Here is an 18,799-nt window from a genome sequence, read left to right as displayed (position 1 = left end):
CACATGAGGAAAATTGAAACGTCGATGTGAAAGAACTGCAAGAAACGGACAGTGACGTCATTTAGTTGGGTGACATCTGTTGGATATAAATTTTGGCAGCTGACAATGCCTATAGGGTCAAAGCTCATACTGTACAAGACAATGCAGTTACCAATCATCATGTATTCCTCGGAGACTTATGTTCTTAGCAAGAAAGATTGCGAATTGTTGGCCGCGTTCGAGATAAGAATCCCCCGAGGAATTTTTTATTTCCAACATGCGGATAGACGATTCCGTAGCCTTCATAACGACGAAATTTATGAGCGATACCATGATCGTCTGGTTGTGGATAAAATACGGCAGAATAGGTTGAGGGGACCACTTAAAGCCTATAAGGGCAATATCTATGGTAGAAACACAAGGTGAAGAGCGAGATGGGGTGATATGTGCGTAGCTCTGACAAGGTGGTAGTTGTGGTGTGTATCTGGAGCCAGCCCTTTCGGGACCCTGGTGGGGTAGTGTGCATTGAACCTGTATTAGTAGACCGCGTTGTCTCGAGCGAGTGCTGATCCGTCCGTGAGTGCCGAGATCAGCTAAGCGTAGGTCAGGCCTCAGGGAACTGGGGTAGGGGCTGTGTCTCCGAGGGTATACCAGTTCCTGACTATTGGGGCCCGCTCCCTTGCACACGATGCGCTAGTTGCTTTTTCATGGAGAATATTCATAAACTTATAAAAAAAATCGATGAAACAACAGGGAAGGAGGAAGAACTGAGTGTGTTTGGGCAGAGCACAAAAATGCGTCGTTCACCGCAGCGATCAGCGAAAGAGGCAACGAGGGCTGACATACCCGAAGTGACACCGGGGCGCCCAAAAAAAAGAGGAAGCCTTATCGAGTGGTGCGACTGACCGTGCGAAGATGGCAACTTCAATACCTTGCAGTGCCCCTGTTCTGGATGTAAGCTCAGTCAGAATCGCTAGTTCTGAGCAGATGGACTTCGACACAAATCGAGTGGAAGTGCATTCGACCGTCCTCACTAGAGCCGAAGAGGAAAGGCTCATCAGGAAGTACGCAGCAGTGGTGAAACATATGCGGTCGGTCCCCGCTGAGAATGTTGCTTGCGTCAAACGTACAGTAGATAGCACTCTGCAAAGTGACCTGGGGAAAAAGCGGAAAAAGGGATGACGTGCCTGAAGGAGACTTTATCGAAGTAGTCTCCAGGGCCCAAAAAAAAGGCGAAAAAGGAAAAAAGAAACAACGGACTACGTCGCTAGAGACACGTCTATCCAAAAACAAGGAGGCTGCCAACCAAAAGCCAGGAGCGGAAAAAACGAGGAAGCGAAGAAGGACTAGACCGTCGGCTCTGCTCATTAAGGCAAAGGCCCAAAGACGACCAACAAGAGCATGTTCTGCGAAGCGGTCAAGGGGCTATTAGGGGAGAAGGATCTTGTTTCCAGCCTAGAACCCATGTGCTCTTTAGAAATACGGGATCTTGAATGCCTCACAGCAAAGGTCGAAAGGCGCTAAAGCGTGAATATCCAGAGGTAACCAATGTCCGGGTAGGTATTACCTCTGTAAATACTCGAGGTCAAAAGCTCGCCGTGGTGGAAGTCCCCGAGCAATTTGCGAAGAAACTCCTTAACAGCGGGAGAATCAAAATCGAATGGGTAGTATGCAGGGTGCGAATGCGGATAGTTCCCACCACGTGCTACAGGTGTCTGGACTATGGACACACGTCAGTAGCTTGCAAGGGTCCGGATAGGAGGGCAGCATTCCGGAGATGCGGCCAAGTGGGTCATCAAGCGAAGACTTGCAAGGAAAGCGAGAGTTGTGTTCTCTGCAGGGATCGTGGCGCGTCTGGTGAAAGCGTCGCACAAAATGCGGGCTCGGGACGGTGTCCGATCTTCAGGGCGGAATTGGAGAGGGCTAGGGTGTGAACAGGATGATCCGCATTTTGCAAATTAACATGCACCAGAGTGCAACCGCTCACCAGTTGCTAGCACAGTTCGCTGCGGAAGTAAATGCTGATTAGTGAGCAATACCGAAACAAGGACCCGACCTCATGGTATATCGACTTATTGGGCACCGCTGCCATCTGGGTTGGGGACAACGTTCGACTTCGTGTTATTGCCGAAGGCCGGGGGGAAGGGTTTGTCTGGATCCGGTGTTTAGGGATAACGTTTTTTAGCGTTTACCTGACGCCGAATGAGACGATGCCGGACTTTCGGCGTCGGCTTGATTGTTCTGGAGGACGCTGTTTCGAGCACGGAGGGACGAATCCTGTTTGGCGGTGATTTTAATGCCAGGGCTCTTGAATGGGGTATGCCTCAGTCAGACTCCAGAGGGAAATGGATTCTGGAAATGGCGGCGAGAACCGGGCTCGTAGTTTTAAACACCGGATCCACGGTTGTGAAGGAAGCATTTCTGACATCACTTTTGCGTCGGAATCCCTGACATCATCGGTGGACGGGTGGCGAGTCCTAGAAGATTTCTCGGCAAGTGATCATCAGTACATTGCGTTCGAAGTAGTTGACGCTACTTGCCGGCGAGCACCAATACGACGTTCCCCCTGCGTGTGGAATGTCGCGAGGGTGAACATCGAAAAGTTCGTTGAAGCTCTTGGAGCAGGTAGGGCCGCACTGGGGGGCACTCCGGGGGGGTGTTAGTGTCACAGCTGACACCGTCGTAAATTCAGTGATGAACCTGATAACGACGGTGTGTGAGGCTTCCATGCCCCGGAGAGGCCCCAGGCGCGACAAGCCTTCTATGTACTGGCGGACGGCAGAAATTGCCGACCTACGGAAGGAGTGTCATAAACTCCGCCGTTTGGCACAACGTTTGCACGCCAACGAGGAGGCATGTGCCATAAAGGCACAATATAGATCAGCAAAAACGAGACTCCGCAGAGCTATAAATAGAAGCAAAGCTCGCGGTTGGCAGAATCTTGTTAATGAGGTGAATGAGGACCCATGGGGACTTGGCTATAAGCTTGTCACCTGGAAAATCGGGGCTCTGCGGAACCCTGCATACTGAGCACCGACCAGATGGACCGTATTGTGCGGGCATTATTCCCTAGACATCCTGTACGGGTTGATGTTAGTGGCATGGAAATCGTCGAGGATTACCCCCTTTTCACAATGAGAGAGCTCGAAGAAGCGGTTCTCACTATGAGAAACAAGAAGGCGCCAGGTCCTGATGGCATCCCGACGGAAGTTTACAAACTGGTGTTCCGCCAACGGCCAGAATTGCTGCTTGAAGTGTTCAACGCGTGCTTGAAGGAGGGCATTTTTCCTTGTCGCTGAAAAGTGGCCAGACCCGGAGATCCCGTCTGCATATCGACCGCTGTGTATACTTGACACGGTCGAAAAAGTGCTCGAGAAGCTCATCAGGGGTAGACTCGCTGAAGCGATTCGTGCTGCTAGGGACTTATCCGCAAGGCAGTTCGGGTTTAGAACAGGGAAATCTACAGTGGATGCTGTTATGGAGGTCGTAGATGCGTTTAATCGTGCCGGGGCACCTAGCCGCCGATTTCGACGGATGGTGGTCCTCATAACGCTTGATGTCAAAAATACCTTCAATTCCGTAAGATGGACAGATATGCTAGGCACCCTAGAGAACTCCTTTCACGTGCCAAGCTATCTCTTGCGGATATTGAGGGATTATCTGAAAGACCGCACCCTGCTCTATAAGACGCTAGAGGGCCTGAAGAGGATGGAAATCAGCTTCCTATAATAGTCTGCTGAGACTCGATATGCCCGAAGAGTCGTGCCTGGTCGGTTATGCGGTACTTATTGCCGGACGAACTGTTGAACAGGCGCAAACCAAACTTGGCATATTGATGCGATGGGTAAGCGGATGGATGACTGCTCATGGTTTCAGGCTTGCGCTGGAAAAAACCGAAGTAGACATTTTGACCAGAAATCCCGACCTTGCGTCGAATATCGATCGGCGAGTTGACGATAGTGTCAAAACCAGCGGTTAAATACCTTGGTTTAATGCTCGTTTTGAAGATGAGCTTCTTTGAGTAAATCAAAGCAGCAGCGGACAGGGCTACAGCTGGAGTCGAAGCCTTGAGTCGGCAAAGGGCGAATGTTGGGGGTCCTATATCTACTAGGAGACGTCTCCTTATGGGAGCAACGCAGTCGGTTCTGCTCTACGGGGCGGACGTATGGACTGATGCTCTTGACAAGGAGGCGCATCGTAAGCGCCTTGCTCAAGTGCATAGACGGGGAGCTTTGTCCCTTGTCAAGGAGTGCAAAGCTATCTACCGCCGTAAGGGCGAAAACTTAAGAGTGGTGGTTGCCCGTGAACAACGTCAACGCACCCTTACCGAGTGGCAACTCTCTTGGCAAAATGAGCCAAGGGACAGATGGACTGTGCGGCTCATCGACAATTTAGACCCGTGGTTGAACCGAACGCACGATGAGATTGATTACTTCCTTACCCAACTTCTAAGCGGCCATGGAGATTTTCAGTCTTATCTGCATAGAATTGGAAAGGCACGATCTCCTGATTGTATGTTCTGCAATGGAGTGGCGGACGACGTTGAACACATCTTTTTCTCTTGCGAGAGGTGGGACGGTTTTCCTAAACAGCTTTATGCAGACGCAGGGGATCTCTCTCCTGACAACATTGTCAGAGAGATGCTGAAGAGCGCTGGTAGTTGGAATCGTGTTGCGCATTATGTTCGGGCTCTTCTTATTACGAAGAAGATTGAACTCGACCGGTATAGGAATCGGATGATGAAGGTCCTGAACTAACAACTCTTTTCCTCCAATCCCGTTGGTGAAAGGGATTCCCTGACTTGAAGGCTCCTAAAGCCGGGAGAGCGGAATGGCTAGCCCGAAGTAATGTGTCAATCGGTCCCAGGCTACTCCTCTGATGACAGGGGAGGTGTTTAATTGGTAGTTCGACAGCGTACTGTTGTGGAAGTTCAACAGTCTGTGCGTAAATGAATTCACCTACCCTACCTCCCCCCCCCCCCCAAAAAAAACCAAAAAAAAAACATCTTCTCCACAGTGTATAAAAGACAGATAGGGCGATATGAAGAGGGTACGTCGGGTGGTCTTTAGGGTTCCGGTAGCAGATCCATCCTCTGCCTTTTCCACTGGGCGGGAAACACTCCTTTCATCATGCACTCAGGGCTTCAGGGCTTTGTTCGGAGTCCCCTCCAATCCCGTAGCCTTATTATCCCCGATTCGCCCACAAATCTCTCATAGTTCCTCATCGGTCACATCGGGGATTGCGAAGACGTCCTGTTGAACCGTTGGTTTAGGTACACTTTCTTCCTGTTGTGGGAAAAGGATTGCGAATATTTTGAAAAGGAGTCACGGGCGCGTCGCTTGGGATGATTTTTGTCTAGGAATCTTGTTCATTACAACCTTATAAGCAGCACCCTATGGGTTCGTGTTTGCCTAAGGGAACAATTGTTTGTAGTAATTCCGTTTACTTCCCTGATTGCTTTCGTAAGGTTACTTCGAAGATTGCGGTATTCCTTCCGACAGTGGATGTTCTGGCTTTCCTCTGGCCCTTTGACAAAGCCTTCGTAGGCACGATGCTCTCAACATCGAGATTTGTTGGTTCCACCAGTAGTTTGGTTTCTTACTGGGGTGGAACTTGTGTAGCGGGATTGTAGATTTGCATGCCTCAGTTCTCTATTGGCATGACTGGTTCACTTTTTCCAGTGTCGTTCCTTTCGAGCCGTGACCTCTTTCTAAAGCCGCCAGGAATGTCTCTTCCTCGCAAGGATCACCCCGGAACTATCCTGGTTTTTCCACTTCTGCACAATATACATCGTGGACCTCCAGTGCAGTCTTTGATAAAATGGCCCTCAACTCCACATTTTCTGCACCTTCTCGACCAATCGTGCTCACTAGTACCTTGCTCGCGGTAATCAGGTTAATCCCTGAATCAACTGGCAAGCGGTTTGTGTATCTTCATATACCTTATTCTCTTTATCGCGCTTTATTCCTTTCCGTTAAGGTCGAATTGTTCCCTTAGCGCAGCACAGATATATTCTCGTGATATGACCTCGTCTAGGTCTTTCCATTCGATTACTATCTGTTGCTTTCGGGGTATTACTTCAGTTTGCTCACCTAGCACCTTCTCCTTCTGGCCGCGAAAACCATCCCCTGTCTTCTCACTGGGTTTATTTAGCTCCAGCATCAGATCCCCTTCTGCGTACACCTGATACGGCTCACAATGCTGCCCAGGTCTGTCGATTCCGGATCGGCTTAGACTTTTCGAAGGATATCCGCGTAAGACATATCTACTTTCTTGGAAATGATGATTATTTTCGGACGAATTTTCTTTTTTTCTTTCTGACGCTTGCTGCCGCCCACTTTTGTCTATTGTTTGGGTTTACGAGTTGTAGATTCTTCCCCTTTTATTAACGCTGGGGCCGAGTCGAAGAGCTTCCCGGAACTTTCGCTGGCGCCGCTTTTTCCGGCGAAGAGGCGTTTTTCTTCTTGTGGCTTGCTGGGCATCAAGGGGTTCACTTATTTTGCTCCTACTCCGTTTGCCCGCCTTCTCACCTACCTTATGTTGAGGAGGCGTCACCTGCGTCTCCCGCGTGACTTTGCCACATGACGCTTGGACATTTTTCTCCTCCATCGTCCTAATATAGGATTACTTAATGCCATGTATCAGAGCTCTGATACTTTGGTGGATATTCTTCCTCTCCTTGATGAACTCACGCTCGTCCTTTACAGCATCGATAATTATGTCAATCTGGGGACTATCCAACCCTTCCAAAATCTCGACTGCCTAGGGGCAATGTTTGCCCCAGTGGTGACCTGCCAAATTTTGAGCTTTTGCGAAAAAGATCTGGTGTAGACCTCATTTCCACTCCACTAAGATATAAAGTTCCATGGGAACCATCCATTCTCAATTGTTGTCTTTCCAACCAGGACACACTGGAAGACCGGCGGAAATAGTCTTTACCGACTGATCAAATTTGTGGCTACGAAGTCAGAACGGGAGACTTCTCTGATACGCACAGTGTGCGACTGTGAATGGTGGAATCTATTCGCGTTACTTGACACTCACCCGTTCCAGAAGGTAAAGACTCACCCCCTGCGCCAAGTAAATCTGGACCTCCTAAAACATAAACCCAATCGGTAGAGCCTCAGGGACAGACGCTTGTAAATTCATTGAGGACTACGGTGATTCAGACGGAACACTGGCCCATAGGTATACGTTACACTTCGCATGTTGAAGTTGCCAAGAAGAGGGAGAGGTACTTCCTCTGTAACCTCAGAGATGTCTCGGGTTGTTGGGAGAGAGTTGCTATCTTTCATGAATGCTACGGGCTAATGCAGAAGATTTGAGTCAACTAGATTCTGCTCTCCTTTCCATGGTATTACGCTCTTAACCGTGGAATCACTAGTGGGAGTGTCAGTGGTAAAAATACACGCTTTTAGTAGAGTGAAAAGCCCACACAAAGATAAATTCAAAACTACAGAGAATGGTTGGAATGGAAAAACGTACATCCCTCAAGATTCCTAGAGCTCCGTGCCTCTCCTGGAAAAATCTGATAAATGTCAACCTCAACATGTTTTTCTGTGATTATTCTACCCTTGCCACTATCAATCTACATAACATATGTGTAGTCAGCATAGGGCTTCCTAGGGTTACTTTAATTGATGACCCAGTTTTCTCCCTCACGTCTCAGACGAAAATCATTTTCATGGGTGCAAGTAAATTGCAATAACATGTCAAAGCAATTTTCCATACAAAATTTCCGGTTGTTTTTGACATAAAAGTAATACCAAACCCAGGATAGTCCGGACATGGCAGACATTTATGTCAGCAGGAAAGGAAATAAAATAAAAAAGCAAATAGGACGCTGAGGAGATTCCAAGGGAGGGACACACGCTGGAAACAACAAACGAACTATTCAAGGGGGCTTTTCGCATTACAAATGCAGTAAATTGTTTTGATTATATTTAAGTATGGAAAACATGTTGGGGTAGATCCTCCATTCAGGACTACCCATTTGTTGACAGGCATGAAAACAAAAGTGTAGGCAGACCAGCTAAGTTTTTTCCAAGATTCTAACAATAGCGAGTGCATATGTCTCCCCAAACCCCATTATGATGTCCTTTCACAACCGCTTCAAGGCCAGTTTTCCATTCGCTTTTGTATTTTTATTGTCTACGGAGGAAAATACATTTTCCAGTGAAAATTACCACGTCATCAAATATCTCGGCGAGAGATATAATTGCTATTTTTACTGTTCCGAAGCACACCATTGCCGGCCAGGAAGTGCAGTAATAAAGTCACCCTTAAACGAGTTTTCAGGCACCCCAACTAATCTCTATTCAGAACTCCATCCGATTGGGCCTAGAATTGTCCTGAATAGTCACCGGGAGCCAGTTTTATTACAACTCCCACTTCAATCTGATTATTCCCGAAATTATTTTGGACGGTAGTAAAATAAATGTCAAGAATGGACAGTTTTTTTTCTGGTGAAGGGTGATTTCTGATCACGTAAAATTCACTGAGTTTTACTGCAACGCTATGCGGGGAATATTGCGTATTTTAGGGTGGTGTTTATTTGTCAAGTTTATGGGGATGAACATATTTGAAAAAAAAATTGACCGACTTACTGTTAACATTTCAGGAAAGGGGAGGGGGGGGGGGTTGTCAGTAGGAGGGCGAAGTCCTTACCCTTTGTCTTTCTTATGCTATTGCTGAAAATACCAGACTTTTTCTCGGTGCCTGATAATTGTAATAGGGTGGAGTGGAGTATAAATTGGGTAGCGATACCCTTCTACACAGTGACACCATTCACTCCCTCAAAGAGGAGGGAAAAGTCGTTACAATATTGATGATATGAAAGCTGCTAAGTGGGTCAACCTAATCTATGGTGCGTAGAAAATTTGACGCGAAATTAAACCTCCTCTAAGAGTCCTAAGACTTAAATATTTTCTAGGGGTAGTCTGCAGACACACCACATACATCACGTGGCTGTAACAACTTCAGGTGCTTTTCCGGGTTCTTCATATTTAGGCTGGGTCGTAGAGGAGCTTCTCATTATCCCGTGGGGGGTACGATCTCTGGATCCATGCCGAAAGGGAGCGATTTATAGATAGATGGAAGCAGCACTGTGACCGCCCTAAAGGAGTTGTTGGATAGGATTTGCCTGGTCAGACCATTCATGAATCCAAGATGGAAATTTCCACCAACATCATGGCGGCATACGGGTCGTAGTTTCGACTATAGGAGCGGCAATCAAAAGGTGATTACCGGTGACAAGTAGGGGAGCAGGCCGGCTGACCCAAGGGAGCGAGAATTCAGCGACTACCTGGCAATCACTTTTATACACACAGGCTCGTCCAAAGCCAACAGCAAAGGCAACGTCAGGTTGGTCTACAAAAACAATAGATGACCAAAGATTCAAGCAGGTGTGGTTACAACAGCCTAATAGAGAAAGCACCTTCATGGATCGAGCTCTCTGTATAATGCAATGCACCGCTAAGGTATGTGAAGCGTCCACGCTTAGGACGTGCACATTCCCTAGTGGACGACACAACTACTGATGCAATAGTGAACTGACCAGCCTTCCATAGGCTTGTCAATGATCCAGACGAACGGCTCAGCGGTCAGTAGGTAAGTTCGATCAGGAGCAAAAAGAGCATGTCTGTGAAGAGGCCCGCAAAAGCCCAGGGATAGTTCCTATAGAATTATGATGGGACGATTTGGAGGCCGTTCATCTCCGCAGATCATATGCCTTAGTCTTTTGTTGAAAATTATCCAAAAGATATTCCCCAGAAGCCACCACAGGCAAGCTGCCAGATATTTGCAGTACAATAGTCATCAATAAGGCCTCCCATGCCAAATAAGGTACTTAAGGTCGCCGTGATAATCAGACCAGAAATGTTCCTTATGTGACTGAAAGCGTGCATCATGGAAGAGGCAGAATATGGTATTGCTGCCAAACCTCCGGATGAACCATCCTACTATTAACTCATATGTCTTCCAGACACTACGCGGAAAATGTAAGAGCACCTAAACTCCCTCGACGATTACCTACCTTGTTGTGGTGAGGGAGCTCAGTAAGGAAGATCCTCCAGGAAACGGGAGGTGACACCTGAAGCCAAGCGGTAATCAAAACCCCAAGCCAAGGTGTGACTACCGTGCCGAGGGCTGACTGGTCACAGGGGTTAAGATGTGGCCGTAAACGGTGAACTCTGGGTACCAGGCGACCCCCAGTTTCAACTAGCTTTGTCTCGGCAAAAAGGGGCTCTGCCGAGATCGACTTACTTTCCCCGGAAAAATTGAAAAACAAAAACATAAACCTATTAAGCAAACACAATTAAACTTCGATCGTGACGATCCAACCCCGAGTGAAGGGCGACCCTGAGCTCATCGATGGAGAACCTGAGTCCAGACTCAGATTCCCCACTTATTCAAGTGGGAACCAATCCAATTGGGACCCAGTGCTTAACGGACGAGCCGAGGCAGGCCGCTCCTGTCAACACTCCTGATCCCAGGCCCCAATCGGCGCCACCTGCTGAGGTTAAAGTCTTGCCCATGGGTAAGCACCTGTCCACGGTCAGCAAACTGCCTTCGGGCAAATCGCCTTCGGGCAAACAGCCTCCAGGCAAACCGCCTTCGGGCAAACCGCCTTCGGGCAAACCGCCTCCGGGCAACGCACAACCCAAGAGTGCCAAGGTTGAGGGGAAAGGAGCGTTCGGGGCACCTGCGGCTAAGGGGAAACCGAAGTGGCAGCGGTCCTCGGTGGATCCTAACTCTTCGACACAAAAGGCACCAAAGAGGGCCCGGCCGGTAACGGCTATGCCTTCATTTGCAGTCAAGGCTATCGAAGCCGATGGATGGGTCCTGTATGACGACTCTAATCCATCCGGCTACGATACTGAGCAGCTTAGGAGGAAACTCCTCCTAGCTGTAAGGACTGCGCTCGTGCTAGACATTAAGCTTTGCTTTGAGTCGGTAGGTGTATACCGTAAAATGTTACGGCTGAACTTTACCGACGAAGACACGAACGAGTGGCTCAGGCAGTATTACTCCTCCCTTAACGATGTGTGGGAGGGTGCGCGACTAACCTTGAAAAGGGTCTCTGAGCTTCCGTCGATCAAAAAGTGCTTTCTCTGGCTTCCAGAAGAAGAGCGAAATGGTGTCGGCGTTCTGGAACAACTGGAACAACGCATATGCTGGGGAAGTTCGAACAACAATGCAAGAGGGTCGAGACTACTGGAGTATATAGTAGGAACCGATTGCAGATCCTAAATGTGGGTAATAAATCCACTTTCTTCAACGTGGTCAGGCGAGAGGTCATCAAAATCACGGTGGCATCTCCTAACATCGCGGCTCTGATCGGGGAGTGGAGAGTATCAAACGATATCACACTCTCGGATTACAGACGCATTGATTTCGTTATGGGTATGAATCCACCTTCACCCACTCCATTTCGGAATCCGAGGAAGACAGATTGGGTGATGTATCAAATAGAATTGAGCACCCGAGTCACGATCCCTGGGAAACGCATCAAATCCATTGCTGGAATTGAGAAGACAACCCAGATGATCACAATTAGCATGAGAGAAGCAAGCATCTTTCGAAGAAAGCTGTCCACTCAAGATGCCAAAGAAAGGTAAAACACCGTGGTGGAACTCGGTTTGGTAAAACAGAGGAGAACGACAAGGATGCTCCTTAATCGTGCTCTGAAGGGTGAATCAAGCACTAGCTGGAATTGCTATAAAGAGGTACAGAAGGCTCTAAAGAAGAGCATAAGATCGGCTAAACGATCATCTTGGAGACGCTTTTGCGAAAAGACTAATTCTCTTGAGGCAACCTCAAAGCTGAAGCGGATTCTGGTCAAAGATCTCGCCGCAGAGGTTCCCAAGCCCTTTAGAGACCCCCGGAGGATCGACTGGAGAAAGTTTGGTCAGGTAATTAAGAACAAACTCTCCGGTGCGCAAATTGGTAGGATTGGCACGACAGACGAACTGGAGTCAAAGGTCGGGGCTCTGGAGAAGGCTTTTGATACCGCCTTCAAAGTCTCGTGAACCGGCTAAGTGCAGCAAAAAGACCTTGCCACCGTGGTGGAACGAAGATCTCTCTAGTCTCAGGAAGTTGACCAGAGAAATCTTCAACATCTGCTACAGGCAAAAATACTGGCAGCCATATAAGGACTGCCTAAAGAAGTACAAGTCGGCCATCAGGACCGCCAAGAGGCGGTCTTGGCTAGACTATTATCAGAACATCGAAAGCACTAGTGAATCCGCGAGGCTCAGTAAAATTCTGTCCAAGGAACATAAGAGTCCATCCTTCCTTAAAAAGTCGGAAGGCTCCTGGACGGAATCTTCTAACGAAACCTTGGAGCTGCTGGTGCAAACGCACTTTCCCTCCAGCGAGGAGGACTGTGAGTCAGAACCTCGCTTGGAGGGTTTGCGGCAACCCCAGCTGTGCGAGACTATCAAATCGGTAATTACCGGGGATAGGATCGGCTGGGCTATAAACAGCTTCTCCGCATACAAATCTCCAGGCCCAGATGGCATAATGCCAGTCATGCTACAGAAGCAGCAGGAAAGGGTTATGCCGTGGCTTGTTGAGATTTACCGGAGCTGCATCACTTTAGGATACGTACCGCAGTCCTGGAGGCGCGCACGGGTGGTTTTCATACCGAAAGCGGGCAGGCGCGGTCATGAGTCCGCGAAGGACTTTCGACCAATCAGCCTGACCTCTTTCGTGCTGAAGACCCTAGAACGCGTGCTAGACATTCACTTAAGGATGATTAAGGAGAGAACGCCTTTCTCTAAGTCCCAGCATGCCTACCTCAAAGGAAAATCCACAGAAACCGCCCTCCGCGAGGTACGAGTAATTGGCACGGTTGAGCGGTCGCGCGGTCCTCATGTATTCCTCGGAAACTTGGGTTCTTAACAAGAAAAATTGCGAACTCTTGGCCGCGTTCCAGAGAAGAATCCTCCGAAGAATTTTTGGTCCCCTACATGTGGATGGACGATCCCGTAGCCTACATAACGGCGAAATCTATGAGCGATACCATGACCGTCCGGTTGTGGATAAAATCCGGCTCAATAGGTTACGGTGGGCGGATCACTTAATCCTTATGAATGAGGATGATCCCACCGGGAGAGTCTATAAGGGTAATATCTATGGTAGAAAAAGAAAACGAGGCAGACCCTGCCGAAGATGGAGCGATGGCGTAGGTCAGGACGCCAGACAGCTTTTAGGGATATCGCAAAACCGGGATGTCTGGAGTTCCTTATTAAGGCAGGCCTAGACCGGATATCGGTTGTTGCGCCGTTGATGATGATGATGATGATACGGGTCGTAGTTTCGACTAGAGGAGCGGCGATCAAAAGATAATTGCCGGTGATAAGTGGGGGAGCAGCCAGACTGACGCAAGGGAACGTAGTTTATTGGAAGCCCTTGCTCAGTTAGATATAGATCAAGTTATGTAAAACCTATGCAAAGGATAGCCTGGTTTAATGGTAGATTTAACTTTTGTCAGCCCTGTGCTGACTTATAATCTATTTGGAGGCGAACCCAAATCCGTAGGGAGGTGCCTATAGAATTAATGATGGGTCGATTTAGAAGCCGTTCATCTCCGTAGATTATATGCCTTACTTCTTTGTTGAAAATATATCCAAGAGTTACTCTCCACCAAGAGAGGGTCACCGACAGCTTCCACCACCTTCTAGATGCAACGTGCAATCCCGGAAGCCACCACAGGCAAGCTGCCAGATATTTGCAGTAGAAAAGTTATCAATAAGGCCTCCCATACCAAATAAGGTACTTAAGATCGCCGTGAAAATCAGACCAGAAATGTTCGCTGTATGACTGGAAACCTGGATCAAGAAAGGGGTAGAAGCTGGCATTGCTGCCTAAAGCTGGCAAACATCCAGGTGAACCATCCTTCTATTGACCCACATGATGGGGTATGATGTCAGTATGATATCAACGGCTGATGCCATCAACTTGGTTACTGGCTTCGTCAAAAAATACCCGGGTCGCAAAAATCAACAAAATTCCAAAATTGTCAGATTGCGGTCCCTCATTGGAACGGGGAGGCGGCCCAGATTCAGGAAATGCAGGAATTTTCATTCGACCACGCCGGGAACGGGAGATATGGCGGAAAATGGACGATCGGCCGGGTTAGCCGAAATCGAAGAAAATTGAAAATTTCCACGAGCCCCGGGTCGGAAAAATCGGCAAAAATGCAAAATAGTCAGATTGCGGTGATTGATGCCTCGTTCGAACGGGGAGGCGGGCTAGATTCAGGAAATGCAGGAATTTTCATTCTAGGACGCCCACTCGTCGATTAGCATTCGCTGCGTATAGACGTGTTTCGGGGTGTTCCTAACTTCGAGTTCAAGCGCGACCCTAATTAAGGGTTGTTTGCAACGCAAGTCTTCAGGTAAGTCCATTGTTAGTAGTTCAGAGGAGGACAGCGCCGCACAGCAGTCTAAAATGCAAGTTGATCTATGGAGCGCTATGAAAAAGATTCTGGCCGAGGCGCAGCATAAGAAGAAAAGTGCAGCGGAGTGTTGCAGTTCCGCTGATAGTGTTGCCTCCTCTGACTGCGAGGTTAGTGGTGGCAGTAGAGGGGGCCAAAAAGCCAAGCGGGAGCGGACCAAGAAGGCAAGCCGCCCCAGGGCGTAGGAGGCCAAGGAGGACGTCGAAGAGATGGCGGAATGTGGTCAGATTGCTGACAAGCTAGTCAGCATTCTGATGAAAAGTGGTGCCTCGCGGGAGGTCATTGTCACCAATGATGTGACCCTGCGTTATAGCGGACTTCTGAGCCGAATGGGCCAGAAAATTGCTTACTTGAGCGGGAAGGTTGAGGGGCTCATGGTTGCGAAGGGCAGTCAGGTGGTCCCGACCGTGACGGTGTACATCTTGCCACCGTGCTATACGTCTGAATGTCCCGTCAAGTGTTTCCACATTTGAAAGCTCCAGGGGCGTCAGTATTTATAGATTTCACATGTGTTAACCTAGCAGCAAAGGCGTTTGTCCAGTCTTGGAAATTGTTGTCTGGATGTAGTGTTAGTGATCACACTCCTATTGAGGTCGTGCTGGTCAATAGCGATGCGAATGTGAGTGTTTCTCCCCAGCTTAAGCCGGTGCGTTGGAATGCGCCCGGGTGTAACTGGGGTGAATATGACGCTCGGATGGAGGAGTTAGCCGGCCGCTCTCTGAGTTTGTCTTATTGTCTGTGGATGAAAAGGTTGCGTTGTTGAATGAGTGGATGTGTAGCGTGAACGAAGCCCGAACGGAGGGCTCGGAAGCAGGCCACGTGGTGGACGAATGCCCTTCGTAATAAACGGAGGGAGGTCCGTCGCCTGAGGAAGGGATTTCAAAAGGCGCGTCGTCATAGTGATGTTCATTCTGTTGTTGATGTTGACCAGCTTAGGTTCGCCTATAGGCGAGATGTGTCTTCGTATAAGGTGTTGTTAAGAGAGTCGAAGGAAGACGACTGGAGGCGATTCGTCGGTGAGCACTCTGATGACCCTTGGGGTAGGGTCTACCGGGTTTGCAGAAGGAAGCGAAGTCACGACATAGCTGGCATCATGGTGAATGGAGAATCGATGCTGACTTGGCGTGACAGTGTTTGTGCTCTGCTAGGTGAACTTTTTCCGAGATCCGAGCCTTCGGTGTCTCCGGACGGTCACATTTAGGGAGGGGAAGAAATTCCTCTCCTGGTGAGTTGTGAGATCGAGGAGAGCATGGCGAGGCTCAGTTCTCGGAAGTCACGTGGCTGGGATGGGATGACAGGCGAGATGTGCAAAGCCATCTGGTAGGCCATCCCATATCATGCCCAGTGTTTGTTTGAGTGTTGCTTTCGGAAGGGCTATTTCCCTGCATTCTGGAAGACTGCCAGGGTGGTTGTGCTCCTGAAGTCGCCAGAGAAGGATCTCTTCTCCCGGCCCTTGGCAAGGTTCTGGAGAGGATTATGGTCCAGCGACTGGCGGGGAATCATCCTATCTGGCGTCTGACAGGCAGTATGGGTTCCGCACTGGTAGGTCCACCGACGACGCCTTGATGCATGTTAAGAACTTTGTTGTCCGTTGTCCTCGCAAGTACGTCCTTGGAATCTTTGTTGATTTCAAAGGCGCATTTGATTACCTAAGTTGGTCGTCTGTGTTGTCAAAAATTTGTGAGTGTGGCTGCCGGGAATTCGCTCTGTGGAAGAGCTACTTCCACGGTAGAAAGGCATTGGTCCAAGGTGTCAATGAGCGTGTGTGGGTGAATGTGGAGCGCGGCTGCCCGCAGGGATCTATCGCAGGTCCATTTATATGGAATCTGATGATGGGCGAACTGCTGGGTGGGCTTTCTTCCGTGGTTGAATGTGTTGCTTACGCGGATGATCTTCTCATTCTTGTTGAAGGGAGCACTCGCTTTGAGCTCGAGCAGCGGGCTGCCGAATACATGCGCATCGTTAACGCGTGGCCCATTAAAGTCGGTGTCGCGATCTCAACGGATAAGACCGTTGCGATGATGCTTAAAGGCATCCTACGTCGTCCGCCTTGTGTTAAGTTCAACGGAGGGTCTCTAAAGATCCGGTAGAAAGCGACCTACTTGGGAGTCACAATCGTGGAACGCATGTCTTTGGTCACGCACCTGCGCGAGCTCAGGCTGCGGCTTACAAATTTAGCGTGTATGTTAAGGCGTGTTATGAGGTGTGAGTGGCGTCTACGCAGGAGAGCTGCTAGACCCATTTATGTGGGACTCTTCCTTGCATGTTCTACGTATGGGTCCCCTATGTTGTATGATTTGGCGTTGATGGTGAGGGGCAGAAATCTGCTCTACGCTTGTCAGCGAGTGGCTTTGTTAGCGTGTCTTCCAGTGTGTCGTACGGCTCGACCGACGCCATGCAGGTCTTGTTGGGTGTTGCTCCTCTTGATCTGGAGGTAGTCCGGCGTGCCACGGCCTACAAGATCAGGAGGGGTGTACCTTTGCTGCAAACAGATTTAGTTATAATAGTTTTAACCAGGTTGAAGGGCTAGGGCCGCTTGCGGTCAAAAAGGTGTTAGATGGGATGAATGTGGGAAAGGTCGGGTCATATATAAGTACGTCAGATATGTGTCTGCCAGAAGAAGTTCTGTCGTGGACTTTGGCCTTGAGATGGGCTTCCTCCTGACTGGGCATGGTAGCTTGAAAGCTTGAATGAGTTCCTCTTCAAGCGCAACCTTGCCTCCAGTCAGGGTTGTGTTTTATGTAGGGCTGATTCGGAGGACTGGTTACATGTTCTCTGTGTCTGTCCAGCGTACATTGACATCCGCAATCTAGACGACATGGGCGTTCACGTATTGAACGGTATCTTCGATGTTAGCCAGTGCCTTGCTAGCAGTGGGACACTTAAATGCGCTAATGCGGTACTCACGTTAAACCCCCAGGACTTTCATTCTACGACGCCGGGAACGCGAGATATGGCGGAAAATGGATGGTTGGGCGGGCTGGCCGAAACGGAAGAAAATTGAAAATTTCTACGAGCCCCGAGTTGGAAAAATTGGCAAAAATGCAAAATCGTCGGATTGCGGTGTCCGATACGTCGTTCGAACGGGGAGGCGACCCAGATTCAGGAAATGCAAGAATTTTCATTTTACGACGTCGAGAACGCGAGATATGGCGGAAAATGGACGATCGGAGGGGCTGGCCGAAATCGAAGAAAATTGAAAATTTCCACGAGCCCCGGGTCGCAAAAATCGGCAAAAATTCAAAATCGTCGGATTGTGGTGTCCGATGCCTCGTTCGAACGGGGAGGCGGCCCAGATTCAGAAAATGTAAGAATTTTCATTCTACACTTGCCGAAATCGAAGAAAATTGAAAATTTCCACGAGCCCCGGGTCGGAAAAATCGTCAAAAAAGCAAAATGGTCGGATTGCGGTGTCCGATGCCTCGTTCGAACGGGGAGGCGGCCCAGATTCAGGAAATGCAAGAATTTTCATTCTACGACGCCTGGAACGCGAGATCTGGCGGAAAATGGACAGCTGGGCCGGCTGGCCGAAATCGAAGAAAATTGAAAATTTCCACGACCCTCGGGTCGCAAAAACCGGCAAAAATGCAAAATCGTCAGATTGCGGTGTCCGATAGCTCGTTCGAACGGGGAGGCGGCCCAGATTCAGGAAATGCAAGAATTTTCATTCTACACTTGCCGAAATTGAAGAAAATTGAAAATTTCCACGAGCCCCGGGTCGGAAAAATCGTCAAAAAAGCAAAATGGTCGGATTGCGGTGTCCGATGCCTCGTTCGAACGGGGAGGCGGCCCAGATTCAGGAAATGCAAGAATTTTCATTCTACGACGCCTGGAACGCGAGATCTGGCGGAAAATGGACAGCTGGGCCGGCTGGCCGAAATCGAAGAAAATTGAAAATTTCCACGACCCTCGGGTCGCAAAAACCGGCAAAAATGCAAAATCGTCAGATTGCGGTGTCCGATAGCTCGTTCGAACGGGGAGGCGGCCCAGATTCAGGAAATGCAAGAATTTTCATTCTACACTTGCCGAAATTGAAGAAAATTGAAAATTTCCACGAGCCCCGGGTCGGAAAAATCGTCAAAAAAGCAAAATGGTCGGATTGCGGTGTCCGATGCCTCGTTCGAACGGGGAGGCGGCCCAGATTCAGGAAATGCAAGAATTTTCATTCTACGACGCCTGGAACGCGAGATCTGGCGGAAAATGGACAGCTGGGCCGGCTGGCCGAAATCGAAGAAAATTGAAAATTTCCACGACCCTCGGGTCGCAAAAACCGGCAAAAATGCAAAATCGTCAGATTGCGGTGTCCGATGGCTCGTTCGAACGGGGAGGCGGCCCAGATTCAGGAAATCCAAGGATTTT

The sequence above is a fragment of the Hermetia illucens genome, chromosome 2 (assembly GCF_905115235.1).
Source record: "Hermetia illucens chromosome 2, iHerIll2.2.curated.20191125, whole genome shotgun sequence".
In the NCBI taxonomy this organism is placed as follows: Eukaryota; Metazoa; Arthropoda; class Insecta; order Diptera; family Stratiomyidae; genus Hermetia; species Hermetia illucens.
Note: the sequence above shows the minus strand (reverse complement) of the source record.